This window comes from Martes martes, assembly GCF_963455335.1.
Source record: "Martes martes genome assembly, chromosome: 6".
Lineage (NCBI taxonomy): Eukaryota > Metazoa > Chordata > Mammalia > Carnivora > Mustelidae > Martes > Martes martes.
In genome coordinates this window covers 10,783,359-10,797,687 of record NC_137893.1, presented here as the reverse complement: position 1 = coordinate 10,797,687, position 14,329 = coordinate 10,783,359, and positions in this window count along the sequence as shown.

Below are 14,329 nucleotides of genomic sequence, written 5' to 3'. Positions count from 1 at the left end.
CTCACGCTCGTGCCACAAACCTCAGGTACACCTGGAAGGAGGGGGAACAATTTTCACAGGGATTAAAGCTACAGCTAAAAGGATCAACATTTGATTTTGATTTCAGGGTAACTAAGACCTCTCTGCCAGATGTCCCAAGTAGAAGAAATGAAGGGCGAGGCATCTGGTTGACAGAGAAGCAAGGGGAAAGGGGCAGGTGGTCAGAGGATGTGTGCGGATGCAGGGTCAGAGGTCAGGGGTCACAGGCACAGAAAGGCTGGAGGGCAAGGGGTGCGAGCGGACTGGGCTGGTGGGCCCAGCAACCCCACGATTATGCCACCTGCTGACGATAGAGAGTCTTCTCCCTTCTCCCACAGGCCCACTGAGGGTCATCCACCTGCCATGTTCACTGATAGTTTGGCCATTTTTGATTAGTGTTGTGGGTTCAGTTGTGCCCCCCAAAACTTGTATGTGGCAGCCCTAACCCCCAGTACCTCAGAACGTGGCTGTATTTGAAGATGGGGTCTTCAAAGAAGTGCGAGGTTAAAACTCAGTTACGTGGGTGGCCCTAAGCCAATCTGATGGGCGCTCTTTCAGGAGATGAGCGCGCAGACACACACGGACGGAAGGCCACGTGGAGGCACGAGCCCAGGAGACAAGCCTCAGAAGACACAGACTCCGTCCACATCGTGATCTCACACTTCTAACTGTCAGCACTGTGAGACAGTCAACGCCTGTTGTTGAAGCCCTGGCCACGAGTCACTTTGTAACATGGCCCTATCAGACTCATCCAGTCAGTCCCGAAGTTCTGAGACTCCCCACTGAGGGAGAGGGAAGCTGGGGGGGCAGGGGAGGGCTCCCAGCAGGATTCCACTGCCCTCTCTTGTGGGCTAAAGGACATGGCCTTGGTATAAGCCTACGGGGCTCTCTGCAGAGCTTTGAACCCAAGGGGTAAATGAGATTCACATTTCCCTTTTTTTTTTTTTTTTTTTTTTAGGATTTTATCTATTCACTTGAGAGAGAGAGAACAAGAACGGGGAGAGGGAGAAGCAGACTCCCTGCTAAACAGGGACCTCCTGATGTGGGGCTCAATCCCAGGCCCCCGGGATCATGACCTGAGCAGAAGGCAGAAGCTTCACCGACTGAGCCACCCAGGCGCACTGAGAATCACATTTTCTACAAAACACTGTGGGTAGAAGTAGGACAACAGGACCTACACCCAGCTTCTGGAGAGCCTCCCTCTCATGAGAGACACCCACGCTGTCCTTGAAAACTGGCCACGGGGGACAGGGAAGGGGAGCCCGGATGCCGCCAGGGCAGTCGGTAACGCAGCAGGCATTAGTCAGGATTCATAGAGCTACCACGTACTTAGGTGTCAAGCACATACAATATAAAGGACCCTCATACAGAAATCTTGATTGGAAAAAAATCTTGATTGGTTTTTTCATGAAGTTATTCTACCAGTTTTTGCTATAGAATTAAAACAGCAAAAACAAAAACAAAAACAAAAATCTCAAAAATACCTTAGTTAAGTAAGCACGCACTTAAGCAATGTAGGAAGGGAGGAACTGAACACCAGCTGTACCCTCCAGGCCGGGAGAGCCCCGCAGATGCTCTTGCACGCTGGCCTCAGCCTTCCTGGGCGCTCGGCTCACAGGCTAATGCGGTCCTGTGTCCAGTCCTCCCCACCCCCCACCCTGTGCCTCCAGAACCCGCCTTTGTCTGAAAGCATCGCAGACCCCATCACAGCCGAGAAATGTGAAGATGAGAGGAGGGTGGGGAAGCTCTTCCAGGACCTGCCCAGGACTCTGCTTTGCATGAGGTCTGGCCCCAGAAAGGTGAAGTGCATGAGATACACACAACGATTCACATAAAAACAGCCAACCCCAGCATAAAAGCAAGCAGCGCGAGTACCACTGAGACCTCCGTGCCACTGCTTGTAAAGACTCTATCAGGCCAGCTGCTCCGTAAACACAAGCATCTAAGGAAAACCGCCCAGGGCGGTCATTCTGGGTCACTGTAAAAATATGTTGCACTCGTCTCGTAGATACTGCATTTCTCCATCTTCACTCTTCCTGGCCCTAGTCTCCTCTTCTGTTTGTTTTTATGCATAATCAGTAGAGTATCTTTTCTCAAGCCCCAAACCCCACTGTATTTCCCGGAGTCCAGGATGCCTGTGTGGCCAGCAGCACTCCATCCCCCGCCCACCCTACCGCCTCATCACCTCTTGCTATTTGAGGCATCCCCTGACACTCTTGGCACAAAATGGCCAGACACCCCAAGAAAAGGGGGGGACAGGGCAGAGTGATGGTTGGGTTTCACTCCAATCAAAACCCACTTCAGTCCCTGAAATGTGTGTTTCTCACTGAATCCCAATTCTTCACACTTGTTTTAGGATATGATTTAACATGAAATGTGAAATATTTACTTGGTGACACCCGAGTTTGGTCTGTACACGGATTCCATGGTGATAATCCCCCTTGGAGGGCTGCAATTAGAGACTGGAGCTGGCAAGAGGCACCTCCCTCCCTGGAGAGCCTCATCCCTGTCTCAGTGAAACTTCCTGGGGTGGTGGGGAGGGGAGCGAGCAGAAACTCAGCCATACCCACACTGGCCCCCACCCCACAGCCCCAGCCACAGCCCTGAGGACTGTGCCTGATGCCCACCTCATCCCCTGTCCTCTCTGAGAAGCAAACAATATAGCACTGTGCATCTTCCCCATCTTTCTTTCTCTGAGGGGCCCCGGTGATTAAGAATGCAGGGTTTAGACTCCTAGGTTAGGTTCAAATCCCATTTAAGTCATTTCCTGAAATGCCGTAGACGAGTCATTTTAAAGTTTCAGCTGATTTTGTTTCCTTCACCCACTCCATAGAGTCTTATAAAAATTAAAGAAGGTGGGCGCCTGGGTGGCTCAGTGGGTTAAGCCTCTGCCTTCAGCTCAGGTCATGATCTCAGGGTCCTGGGATCGAGTCCCGCGTCAGGCTCTCTGCTCATCGGGGAGCCTGCTTCCTCCTCTCTCTCTCTCTCTGCCTGCCTCTCTGCCTACTTGTGATCACTCTCTGTCAAATTAAAAAAAAAAAAAATTAAAGAAGGTAATTTGTGTAAAGCACCTGAGAGTGATGGCAGATAAGTAGTGGTCAGTTGGTGATCGCTGTTGAAATCATTGTATTGTGATGACCTTACAGGATTCTTATAAAGAGTGACCAAAGTAATGGGTACTGTTGTGGTTGTTATAAAAGATAGAGAAGTCAACTGACATTGTACTTATTTTACAGGTTAAAAAACAAAAACTATAAATGCTTAAATCACTTGCACACCAATGTGGGAAGTTGAACCCCAGCTTCACGATCCACCATGCTCTAGGGCAGCTCCCACAGAGAAACCCCACAGCGGTGGTAGGGGTGGACAGTGTGCTCCATGGACACTGTGCCCGGGGAACCAAAGGCTCATACTTGCTGCTGCTGCTGCAAAATACTGACTTGTGATGTTCAGATTGGTCTGTCTCTCCATTCTGAGTGCTACAAAATAAGGCAGACCTGGAAAACACATCACTGTTGGGATCGGGATACAGGTTGGACACCACTGCCTCACACTGTGCTGCGGAATCCATTCACGGGCTGTGGGATACAATATACCCTGAATGATGCTCTCTGTAGTGGTGCAAACTGTAGGTTGAGGGAAAGAAAATGCAAGAGGAATGACTCCCTTCTTACCGTTTCCCAACCATCCTTGTGAGCTGCAAGCACCTGAATAGGTGATGAATGAGGCTGTGATCGTGGAAACAGGAATAGTCAAGAGACTTCTATGAATAAGAAGAGTTAATATTCTGTTCCTAATTTGGTTGCGATACCCAGCACTGAGAGAGGCAACCCCACTCCGGTGGCACCAAACCTACCTCTGTGCTTGAGTAGATGATACTGTGCTGCGTGGAGGGATTGGGGCATGGCTGTGCTGGTTAATGTTTAACAACTTGCTTTCTGGGAAATAAAAGCCTTGACAGGTAGCATTTCCCAATTCCCATGGTGTAAATGCTACCATTAAGGTCATTTCCAAGCTACCAACATGACCCCACTAAAGCAGAACTGGGAAGGGACGCACATCATTAGGGTCATGGCTGAAAAAAGAGCATAGAGACAATGGGGGAAAGACAACAAATACAGGAGCCATGTGGACAAGAATTCAGCAAAATTAAAATCTGAAGAGAGAGTGACCAGGAAAAAATGGAAGTCACTTTCAGGAATTTCTACATATATTTGAGAGGATGCTGATTTTCCTGCTGTGTATAGGTTTTCACAAGATGACCCCAGTGAGTTAAAATGTGGAGATTTTCAGAGTCACCTAAACAATGCAAAGAGATAGAAAACCAAAATCTTAAGCCAACAGCATACCTGACAGGCTGAGGAGAAAAGTCTAAACCATTTTACTGATTTATGAATATTAGCAAAATACTATAAGAAAATCAAAATATGTAAGATTTTCTGAGCTTAAGATTAGAGCATACAAACCCAAACTCTATTCATGGCTTCATCTGTCTCTTATTATACCTGTGTAACTTGATCCTCAGGCTTCTAATTATTCTTGTCTCAGTTTCTTCATCTATGAAATAAGTATGTTGATCACAGACATAGTGTTGTAAAACTACCTACCAAAATAAATAACAGACTCCCAAAACTTCACTAACAGCATTTCTCTACTTATACCTAAGATTGCTATAGCTCAGAATTCTGAAATAGCTTTCATTCCACAATGATCAATTCCAGAATCCCTAAAACTAAACATCAACAACAACAACAACAACAAAACCACTGAAAACTAATTTTAAAGAATGCCACTTGCAGGTAATATCTTCTTCTTATAATAAATGGTTTTTTTTTTTTTTTTTTTTTTTCAGAATCTCCCATCAATAACTAGAAAATGTGGATAAAATATGAGACACGTCTGTTCAAAAGTATCAGAGGACTCCCAAAGCCATAAGGACTTGAAAGACCAAGATCCTTCAAGAGAATGGAAGTCACTTTTCCCTACAGGTACTTTTACTCAAAGTAGCAGGAGAGAGGCTGAGAGGCAGAGCATAGATTTCAGAAGTATCACAGAGCTGAAGAGACAGAGATTGGACTATAGGACTCCCCAAGGAGGGTCTTACTAAACACTGAGGATTCCAATTAGGAACCCTAAAAGGTTACCCCATGGAGAATACATGTTTTTCTATGAAGGAGTATATAAAAATATATGAGCCCTTATAAAAACCTAAGCTGAGCCTGAACCAGCTTAAACTCTGATTATATTAAAATGATCAGTCCCTACACTTACTGACTGCAAGAAGCTAAAGGAAATTCCCTTGGAAGAAAGATAAAGTCATTCAAATCTCAAATAATCTCTAAAACATTTATATACAATTTTTATCATTCAATCAAAAATTACTAGGAAAATTCAATCAATGGAAGGATAAGGAGATGCAAAAACCAGTGTGGCACAACACCCACTACCTAACTAGCTAACAGTGAACTCTCCCCCTGAGTTCTCCTTTGGACACAGCCCCTCCAGACCTGGAGCAGAGGTCCCCACCCACAACAGACCTTGCCAACATTGCACACCCTGCCTCTACATTCTCCTGCAGTTTGGTGCTACTGCATCTCTGGCAAATACCTGGTCTAACTCAGACCCAAGGTGACCCCAGCCCAATCCACTAAAACACAGGGACAAAACCCTGCCCACAACACATAAGAGTCATTGCAGATGACTGGACTGAGGGCAAAAGAGGCTCAGCCACAATGGCAGGGCACACGCAACACACATGGGAGACACCCCTGAAGTGCCAGGTTCTGATGAAGAGGAGACATTGCACTGCTGGGCACTATAGGACCTCTTCTTCATAAGGTCACTACTTTCCAGAGACGAAGCTGACTTTCCTAACACATAGAAACAGACATAGAGAGTTACACAAAATTAAGAGGGAGAGGAATATATCCCAAGTAAAAGAACAGGACAAAATCACAGCAAGAGATCAAAGCAAAGCAGAGATAAGTAATATGCCATATAGAGAATTTAAAGCAATGGTCATGGGGTGCCTGTGTGGCTCAGTCAGTTAGGCATCTTGTTAGGCTCTTGATTTTGGCTCAGGTCATGATCTCAGGGTAGTTAAACTGAGCCCTACATCAGGCACCACACTGGGCATGGAGCCTGCTTAAGATTTTCCCTCTCTCTCCCTCTCCCTCTGGCCCTTCTCACCCCACTCCCCACCCCCCACTCATGTGCTCTCCCTCTCTCTAAAAAGAAAATAAATTAATAAAGTAATGGTCTTAAAGATACTCACTGGACTTAAGAAAAGAGTGGCGGATCTCAATGAGACCCTTAACAAAGAGATAGAAAACATAAAAAAGAACCATTCAGAGATGAAGAACTCAATAACCAAAATTAAAAATACACTAGGGGGAATAAACAATGGACTAGAGGAAGCAAAAGAATGAATCAGGGACCTCAGGGACAGAGTAACAGAAAGCAATCAAGCTGAGCAGGAGAGAGAAAAAATAATAATAATAAATGAAAACAGACTTAGGGAACTCAGCAACATTATCAAGTTCAATTACATTCACATTATAGGAATATCAGAAGAAGAGAAAGAAAAAGGGCAGAAAATTGATCTGAAGAAATAATAGCTGAAAATTTCCTAAATCTGGGGAGGAAAAAGAAATGCAAATCTAGGAGGCACAGAGACCCCCTAACAAAACTGACACAAGGAGGTCCCCATCAAGACACATAGTAATTAAAATGGCAAAACATAATGATAAAGAGAGAATTTTGAGAGCAGCAAGAGAAACGAAAACAGTTATATACAAGGGAAACCCCAGAAGGCTATCAGCTGATTTTTCAGCAGAAACCTTGTAGGCCTGGGCACCTGGGTGGCTCAGTGGGTTAAGCCTCTGCCTTCGGCTCAGGTCATGATCTCAGGGTCCTGGGATCGAGGCCTGCATCGGGATCTCTGCTCAGCAGGGAGCCTGCTTCCCTTCTCTGTCTCTGCCTGCCTCTCTGCCTACTTGTGACCTCTCTCTCTGTCAAATAAATAAATAAAATCTTTAAAAAAAAAAAAAAAAAGAAACCTTGTAGGCCAGATAAAAGTGTCATGATATATTCAAAGTGCTAATAGAAAAAAAACCTGCAGCCACAAATACTCTATCCAGCAAAGCTACTGTCTAGAATAGAAGGAGAGATAAAGAGTTTCCCAGACAAACAAAAGTTAAAAGAGTCCACAACCACTAAACCAGCCCTATAAGAAATGTTAGAGGGTCTTTGTGAGTGAAAAGGAAAGCCCATAGTAGGAGTAAGAAAAGTAAGAAGGACAAAAGCAATAAAATTAAGTATATCTATAAAAATTACTCAAAGAATTCACAAAATAAAATAATGTAAAGTATGATACCATATACCTAAAATGTAGTATAGAGGAATAAAGAATAGGTTCAAACTCAAGCAACCATCAACTTAATAGAGACTGCTGTATGCATAAGATGTTATATATAAATATATAATAGTAACCACAAATCAAAAACCCATAATAGATATTCAAAAACTAAAGAGAAAGGAATCCAAGTATATCACTAAACAAAACCAACCAACCATGAGAGAAGAGAGCAAAAGAAGAAAGGAACAGAGAAGAACTACAAAAACAACCACAAAACAGGTAATAAAAAGGCAATAAGTATATACCTATCAATAATTAAATGTAAATGAACTAAATGCTCCAATCAACAGTAGATGAATGGATAAAGATGTGGTATATCTGTAGAGTGGACTATTACTCAACCATAAGAAAGAATGAAATCCTGCCATTTGCAACATCATGGATGGATCTAGAGTATAAGGCTATGTGCAGCAAGTCAGGGAAAGACAAATACAGTATGATTTCACTAATGTGTGGAATTTAAGAAACAAAACAAAGGGGGGCAAAGGCCAAACAAAAGTGGACTCTTAACTCTAGAGAACAAATTCTTGCTTGCCAGAGGTGGGTGGGTGATGGGTGAAACAGGTAAAGGGGGTTAAAAGGACACTTATCACCATGAGCATGTTGAATCACTATATTATATACCTGAAACTAAATTAACACTATACACTACACTACAACAGAATTACATTTTTTTTAAAAAGAGGACAAGGAAAGACAAAAACCAAAAGAAACAAAAGAGAAAAAAAAAAAAAAAACAGAAACAAACCAACCAGGATTAAGATATTGGAATTATAAGACATGAATGTGAAGCTAACTATGATAAACATGTTCATGAAAATATGGACAATTTCAGCTGAAAACTAGATGTTATAAAAAAGGAACAAGTGGAATTTTGAACAAGATAATAAAATGACCAAAATTAAGAACTCAGGGGATGGGTTTAATAGCAAATTCCAAATGGTAGAAGAGTGATTAAGTCAAATGGAAGATAGTTAGTAAGAAAATATTCAGACTAAAGGACAAAGATCCAAAAGAATGTGAAGCACAAAAAACAGCGTAAGAGATATGAGACAATAAGAAATGTCTAATATTTGTAAGTGGAGTCTTAGAGAAGAGTGAGATAATCAAGTGTGAGATAAATTTATGTCATGCCAAGCTGGAATTAATTTTACTAGAATTTCCTTCCCTCCATAAAGTGGATTAGTGTGAGTTACAACATTCTTGTGTAAGATTCAGAAGACAGAAGTCAATTCACAGTCTTATGCCTGCTTCATTCAGAGATCACATCAGGGTACAAGGTGCTATTATAGTCCACATACCTTGTCATTTGCCTACTGATTCAAACTTCATAGACTTGAGCCCACAGCCAGTTCCTATCAGATTTCCTTCTTTATGCTCTTCAATTTCTGGGCCAGGCACATGTTTAGCTCCGTGTCAAAAGATGTCAAATTCTTCCACAGGACAGCCCATCATCAAAGTGGGAGTCTTAGAGGCAGTGAGGGATTGATAGGGGTTCCAGTACATTCTTGTGAATTCCTTATCTTCTCTTACTACCTGCTTTTTGATTACAGGCTATGGTACCAGAAACAGGAGAAATACCTTCCCCCAGATCATTGAATCAGCTTGGGCAATTTCATAAGGTCAAATCCCTGTAATAAATCTGTGTGTGTGTGTGTGTGTGTGTGTGCGCACAAGCACATATATCTTCTAGTGGTTCTATTTTTGTGATTAAGCCTTAATGCAGGATAGAAACAGTATTTAAAGAGGTGATGGCTGATTTTTAAAAAAAAACTAATAAAAGACATCAAAATACAGATTCAGCATCACATTGTACAACTGAAACTAATAAAACGTTATATGCCGGTTATACCTCCATTGGGGAAAAAAAATTTCAAGAATCGTGATAGACTTAATCCCCAAGCATGATAATTATAAAGCACACATCACATGCTGGGAAGAAAAAAAAAAAAGCAAACCTTTAAAACCAACAGAACACCACCAAATGCTGGGAAGGTTGTAAAGCAATAGGAACTCTAATTCACTGCAGGTGAAAACACAAAATGGAACAGCCAATATGGAAGACAGTTTGGCAATTTCCTACAAAACTAAACATACTCTTACTGTTCAATCCAGCAATCATGCTCCTTGGTATTTACCTAAATGAAGTGAAACCTTATGTCTATGCAAAATCCTACCCATAGATATGTCTGTAGCAGCTTTATTTATAATGGCCAAAACTAGGAAGCAACCAAGATGTCCTTCAGCAGGTGAATGAATAAATAAAATGATAAATCAGACAATGGAATATCATTCACTGCTAAGGATAATGAACTATCAACCCATAAAAAGACATGGAGGAGCCCTAAGTGCATATTACTAAGTGAAGAAAGCCAGTCTGAAAAGGCTACATAGAATGTGATTCCAACTATATGACATTCTGGAAAAGGCAAAACTATGGGGACAGTTTAAAAAATAAGAAAAAAAAAAAAAAAAAAGATTGGTATATGCTAGGGATTGGGGCCAGAAAGGGATAAATTGGAGGAGTACAGAGGATTTTTAGGGCAATGACACAATTCAGTATGATACTACAATGATGGATACATGTCATTATACATTTGTCAAAACCTACACAACCCACAGAATGAACACCACCAAGAGTGAACCCTTGCATAAACTATAATGATGTGCCCAGGTAGGTTCCTCAGCCATAACAAATGTCCTGCCTACATGCAGGATGCTGGCCATGGGGAAGGTTATGTGATACCAGGGCAACCAGGCGGTACAGGGGAACTCTGCTCTCTTCTCAATTTTGCTATAAACCTAAAACTGCTCTAAAAAATAAAAGCTTAAAAAAAAAAGAAGAAGAAGAAGAAGAAAGATATATTACCATCAAAGGAGCAACAGTAAGACTGACAACAGACATTTTGATAGAAACAATAGACTACAGCGGACAGTAAAATAATATTTTCAAAGGACTGAAAGAGCATACCTGCCAACCTCTAGAATTAGACATTGTACCCAACAAAACTGTCCTTCAAAACCTGAAGGCAAGCTGCTTAGGGATGTAGAAAGTTGAAAAGAGCATTGCTCCCACACTGAAATGAAAACAGCTGGGCAGTGTGAAAGTTGCTTACTTTCCAACCACCATCAGAGAACTCAGGTTGCAGAGTCACCAGGGGCCCCAAAATCTAAAGGGATATGGACAACTTCCGTGAAATATTGCTGGTTTGCCTGCTGTAGACACAAGTGGTTGCTAGTGAGAAGAGTTCAGCTCAGGTAGTTGACGACTTGCTGCAGGCCCAGTATATGCGCTGGCGAATGCATCAAGCCCCTGGCAACCAAAGAAATTGGAGCCAGAACCCTCTTCAGGTGCTTTGTCCATGGATCCTGCCAGGGGCTCCCAGAAATTGCAAGAGTCCTAGGAAAGTGTTCCTTGAAGTACAGACCTGGAGTAAAGAAGAGCAGGTACAATGAGACAGATACAAACTCCACCTGTGTTGGTTTCCTCTCTTGTCTATGAAACAGAAGCCTGTGGAAAGAAGGACAACAAAAACGGTTGCCCTTAAGAAGAGGGTAAAAACACACAGCAGTTTAAAGAAGGGAACTAGAAAACAGACAAACAAAACAAAACAAAACAAAACAAAACACCTGTTCCAGTGGGGAGAGCAGGGAAACAACTCACTCCCTTGCATATGCTTTCTCCCTCTCTTTCCCTCTTTTTCTAGGTACTTAACATATAATTGATGAACTCATTGCAATTATTTTTCCAGTTTTACAGATGTATAATTGACAAATAAAAATTATATATATTGAGTGTGTACAATATAACGATTTGATATATTTACTATTATGAAATGATTACCATACTCAATCTAATTAGCAGAATAGTGGGGCACTGAAAAAGCAGCACCTCGGAGACACAGGGACAACCCAGCACCTAAGCCTGAGGTTTCATCAGAACAACGAAAACCCTTGTCCCGTCACCTCATCGCCGCAAGGATGACTGGCACTAAATAACAAAGAGTGGTGGAGGACAGCTGGGAGGGAGATAAGGCATTCAGAGCATAGAAATGGACCTCTGAGGTCCAGCACCAAAGGAAGATCTAAAAATGAGGATGGAACACACACTGAAGAAAAGCTCTCAGGCAAATCTGCCCCCACGCTAAACATCAGATGACGCTGGAGAAATTTGAAGCCTGTAGTGTACCGGAGGGATGTGGCAACAAGATCTCCAGCTCAGCCCCATTCCTCTCTAACTCAATGCAAGTCTCTTCACTAAAGATTTAGCAGAAGAAAAGTGTGCACATTCCAGGCAAAAAAATAAAAAACCATAATATTGACTCCACTCCCTACTGCCTGGGCAAGATACATGGCTTTCAACAAAAAATAATGAGGCTTAGGAAAAGGCAGGAAGAAAGATGACACACTGAAATGGGCTAAGCAAGGACCAAAACCATGCTCAACTGTGACCCAGATGTTGGAACTATCTAATAGGAGCGATCTACTATAATTATTCTAAATAACTATGATTAGTAAGTTAAAAGCTGTAATGGAGAAAATAGAAACCAGGCAAGATCAGACAGACAATTGCAGCAGAGGGACAGAAACTCTGAGAAAACAGTAAATGCAAATGCTAAGAATTAAAAAGAAAAAGAAAAACCTAACTGAGAAGAAGGTCTTCGAAGAATTCACCAGTAGATTTGAGCCCACCGAGGAATGAAACAGTACTGAAACAGAAAACACATGTGAACAAACACACTCCTTCAGAGATCATACCAAAACTGCTGAAAACCAAAGACAATAAGGAAATCTTAAAGTCAGCCAGAAAAATAACACACATTACGTGCAGAGGAACAAAGTAAGAATTAAGCGGATGATTCTTTTCCCCGGAACTCATGTAAGCTAGAAGGTAACGGAGTGATATATTGAGGGAGGAAAGAAAACAAGGCTATGAACCAGAACCCTCTCCACGACAAAATTAAAAATGAAGGAGAAAGAAAGTCCTTCTCAAATACTGAAGGAATTCATGGCCAGCAGATGCACATTAGAAGAAATGTTAAGTGGCATTATTCAGGCAAAAAAAAAAATTATATATATATATATAAAATAAATGGCTTTACTCAGGCAAAATAAATATATATATGTGTGTGTGTGTGTGTGTATATATATATATATATATATATATATATATAAATACTGAACAGAAACATGGATCTATATATACAAAGAAATGAAGAATGTTAGAAATGGAATAAAATGAAGAATGTTAGGAGTCGAATAAATAAACATTCTTAAAAAAAAAAAAGTGTTACTTCTCAATTGCTTTAAAAGATACCGACGACCTAAAGGAAAAATAGTAGCTGTGTAGTGTGTGTCTTATCAAATACAAGAAAGAGAAAATATGACAATAATAGCAGAAAGGATGGAAGGAGGAATTAAGAACGTACAGCAACTTACATACACTACATTTGAAGTGGTAGGACATCACTCGAATGTAGACTCTTCTAATTAAAGATATAAATTGTAAGCCCTAGAGTGATCACTAAAATAAATTTTAAGTTGTACTAACAGCATCAGTAGAAAACAATAAGAATTTGTAGATATTCACTAAACATAAGAGAAGACAGGAGCCAAAGGTCTAAAGACAAAGATGGACGAAATAGAAAATGGCCAAAGGGGTGACAGATTGTAATCCGCCCCCACTGGTGAGGACATTAAATGTGAATAGTCTAACGGTGCCTGTTAAAAGACAGAAGTTGACAAATTAGATTAAAAAGCAAGATTTAACTATCTGCTCTCTGCAAGAAACCTCCTTTAAAGACATAAATGGGTACAAAGTAAAAGAAATGAAATGAAACAATAGATACCAGGCAAACACTAACCAAGAGGGTGTTGAGGAGGCTACATCCACGTCAGACAGAACAGAATTCAGCACAAAGTATGTTATTAGAGATACAGGAAGAATATTGTGTGATGATAAAGGGGTCAATTCTCCAAGAAGACAAAAACAACCCTAAGTGTGTGTGCACCTAACAACACAGCTTCCAGTCACATGAAGCAAAAACCAATAGAACTGAAAGAAGAAACAGACAAAAAACCACACTCCTAGCTGGAGACTTCAGTACTCCTATCTCAGTGATCACTGGGACAAGTAAACAACTCAGTAAGAATACAGAAAACCTGAACAACGCTATCAATCAAATTGACCTAATTGACATTTCAGATCATTGTTGCAAGGACACACCATATTCAGATCATAAAACAAACCTTAACAAATTTTAAATTCTAGAAATCAAACAAAGTATGTTCTCAGACCATTAATGAAATTAAACCAGAAATCAATAATGGAATGGCATCTGGAAAATCCCCAAATATTTGGAAAGACATATGATCCTAAATGATCCATGAGCCAAAAAGGAAGTCTTAGAGGAAACTAGAAAATATTTTGATTTGAATGAAAATAAACATACAGCATATCAAAATTTGTGAGATGTAACTAAAGCTGTGTCTAGAGAGAAATTTATAGCATTACATACTCAAATTAGAAAAGAAAGGTTTCAAATATGTAATCTAAGTTTAAGCCTTAACAAACTAGAAAGAAAAAAGTAAATTAAACCCAACACAAGCAGAGAAAAGGAAACAAAGAGCAGAAAGCAATGAAATTCAAAACAGAAGAATGAAGGCATAGCAAAGACGTTTTCAGAAAAACAGAATTTGACAACATTCATCATCACCAGACCCACCCTAAAGGAAATTACGAAAGCAAGTTTTCAGGCAAATGCAAAGGGATCAGTGAAATCAGAGATACGTTGTATTGGTTTCCTGTCCCTGCTATAATGATCTACCACAAGCATAGTGATACAAAACTATCCAAACGTATTATTGCACAGTTTAGGACACTGACAGTCCAAA